This window comes from Pteropus alecto, unplaced genomic scaffold (assembly GCF_000325575.1).
Source record: "Pteropus alecto unplaced genomic scaffold, ASM32557v1 scaffold164, whole genome shotgun sequence".
In the NCBI taxonomy this organism is placed as follows: Eukaryota; Metazoa; Chordata; class Mammalia; order Chiroptera; family Pteropodidae; genus Pteropus; species Pteropus alecto.
The window spans coordinates 18,805,106-18,807,946 of record NW_006439568.1 but is presented as its reverse complement, the minus strand read 5'-3'; the positions used below and the strand labels follow the sequence as shown (position 1 = coordinate 18,807,946).

General features: G+C 41.3%; 1 protein-coding gene across 17 annotated transcripts in view; it reads left to right on the top strand.

The window, feature by feature from the left end:
* Positions 1 to 2,841, top strand: part of RIMS2 (regulating synaptic membrane exocytosis 2) — a 549,058-nt gene that overhangs the window by 519,883 nt on the left and 26,334 nt on the right. The window lies entirely within an intron of this gene.

Sequence of the window (2,841 nt, the reverse complement as noted above, 5' to 3'; positions counted from 1 at the left end):
TTTCTTTTTTTCCATTTAAAGCTTTCTTTCCTGAAATAAGGTGATTTTCTTCTCTACTTCACTCTAAGCCTCCTTGTGCCACTCTTCTATCACTGGTCAATATCTCTAAGATCCTAACTATAGGAAAAATATCAAAAACTTCCCAGGACAACCTTGTTCTGAAACTGCAAGAGAGAAGTGATGCTCGTGTAGAAATAGGTGCGTGTAGACTATTCCAGACTAACCTCTTCTTGGCGTATAAAGCCAGGTCATATAAAGCCAGAAGGCAGGACTCAAGCCACTAAGGCATGACCACTGATTCAGTTCTTAGATTTCCTATCCCACTAACCGCTAATGGAAACCCAAGATACTCTTTTCTAAAATGATTTTCAGCCATCATTACAATGTCCCTGGATGCCAAAATAAAAGTTTTTAATCCCCAGTGATATTTTCCTAAGATTTCCCTGCTCAATTCCTCTTCCTTGATATATTCCTCTTGATCACAACTCAGTACACATATATGTACACACATACACATGTACATTCATATATATTTATGAAATAATACTACAATTGATGCAATAACTACACTCTGATATTTTTTTAAAATGATTAAAACCTAATGTTATTTTCCTGACTCACTAAAAATTTTGACCTGCAGTTTAAAAAAAAAATAGATGACATTCAATAAAGTCCTTTCAGTTTCCAAAAATCAATGATTCTTGTTATTCTTACTGTGAAAATTTTATTTAATGAAAAAGTTTCTGTTCTCTGGATAAAAGCAATATGGTATGAAAAAGTGCTCATAGAGTTCCTGGTCTTATCAGTGTTATATTGAAATGCTGATATTTTAGGAAGGTAACTAATAAACAGGAAATCAAATTAAAAGAGTTGTAGGAGTATTAATGAGAAAAGACAAGACCTATCAGAAAAAACAGATGCAAAAAGCCTGGATGATCCTGTGTAAGCAACCAAAAGTTGTTATTACGTGATAGCAATCTTATTTGTACTGAATATTTCCTAATTTTTACAAAGATTTGAGAGAATTATTACTTATATGCATTTTTGTACCTTCAAAATTGTGATGTCCAGTGGTCTAACTCGTTAACATACCTAGAAGGCCACATGTGATCCTTCCCCTTCTCTGCGTCTTCTCTCTCTGATTTCCTTTCCTTCCCATTCACTCATTGTACTCCAGCTACCCTAGCCTCTTTGCTGGTCCATGGACATACCAAGAGGTCACATCTTGGGGCCTTTACACTAGAGGTTCTCTGCCTCAAACTCGCTCTCCTCCTCACCTGTCTGAATGGCTAACTTCCACAACTTCTTCGAACCTCTGTTCCAATGTAGTCACCCTGACGGCCCTTCTTTAAATTGCAAACTGTCCCATACCCCTTATTTTTTCCCATTTGCATTTATCTCCCTCATAACACTATATAATTTACTGACTTACTGCGTCTCTCTCTCTGTAGAATGTAAACTCCCAGGGATTTTTATCTGCTTTGATCACCGTGGTGTCCTTAACTACTTAGAAAGTATCTGGCACATACTAGGAGCTTAATTAATAATAATTGAATGAGTGTTTTAATCTCTCAGTGTATTGAGCAAAAATCTTATGCATATATACTACTCAGGAAATACTTGTTGCATGAAGGAACCATTTTAGATTGTATAATTTACGTTTTACAAAACACTTTTGAAAATCCCTGTTACACATACCCAGCAGTCAAGCTGTGACAAAGGACTGGAATCATTGCGCCCTACCTTCTCACCCGCCTGGGTAGGGAGGCTGAGAGGTCGAGTGGCTCGTCTAAGGTTACAAAAAGTGGGGTGGTCTTCTGATTCCTATGAAATGGAGTTACTGTTGCTTTACTTTCTGGGATGGAGATTTGCAGTTTGCAGAATGGGACATGTTATTTATTTTACTTACAAACTTTTGTTTCCGGTATATCTGTGTTGCTTCCAAATTTATGTTGAGGATGTTACCTTTTATTTAGACGTTAAAACCTTACAGTGTTTATTGTCATTCTTAGCAATGATAGGTAGCAGATTATTTAATTCGGAGAAAGAAAGCATTAAAAGTTCCTGAAATTAAAGCAATGTTGATAAACATCATAGTACTTTTTAGTGTTGGTGTATTTTCAGGCTCTTGATTGTTTTCTAAACTTTTTTTCCCTCCGTTGACTTTGTGTCGTTTTAATAAAAAGTAAAAGAAAAAGCTTTAATCCTAGGCTTTCGTAGAACCTGTTAAAAATTGGGGAGCCTTTGTGTAATTACTTGGAGAAAATTTCAGTAATTCCCGTCTGTGCGTGAGGAGCCGTAACAAATCGTATGTGAAACCGAGGAAAGGGAAAGTGACTACCCAAAATTTGCCTGATATATTACCCATCTGTGATGCCTAACGTAATTGCATGCCATCAATCCCCATTCTCTGGCTTTAACCACGCGGGGGAAGAAGAGGAAACAGCAAGAGCTACTCGGGTCTGAGTAGCCCAGAACCTGCGGTGCGCGCTCAGGAGCCGCCAGCCCACGGAGATGCCGCCGCCCCCCGGCTGCTGATTGGCGGAGACCGCAGCATCAGCAGCATCTCCCTACGAGCGGAGCGCTGCCAGACTCCGGCAGCCTCAGCCTTCGGGATCCTCGGCTCCCTGCTGGCGACACCTCGGACTTGCCCTGCGAGCGGCCGTGTCTGCGCCCGCCTGCACTTGCATCCCCTTCCCTTGGCTCCTCCCCAACAAAGTGGAGGTCCCGGCAGCCTAGAAAGCCAGGTCTCCAACGGCGGGGCCAGGGAGGCAAGGGTCGCAACCCCAGGGTCGCGCGGCACTATCCCGGCTTTCGAAGCGCAGCGGTCGCCGCGCCCCA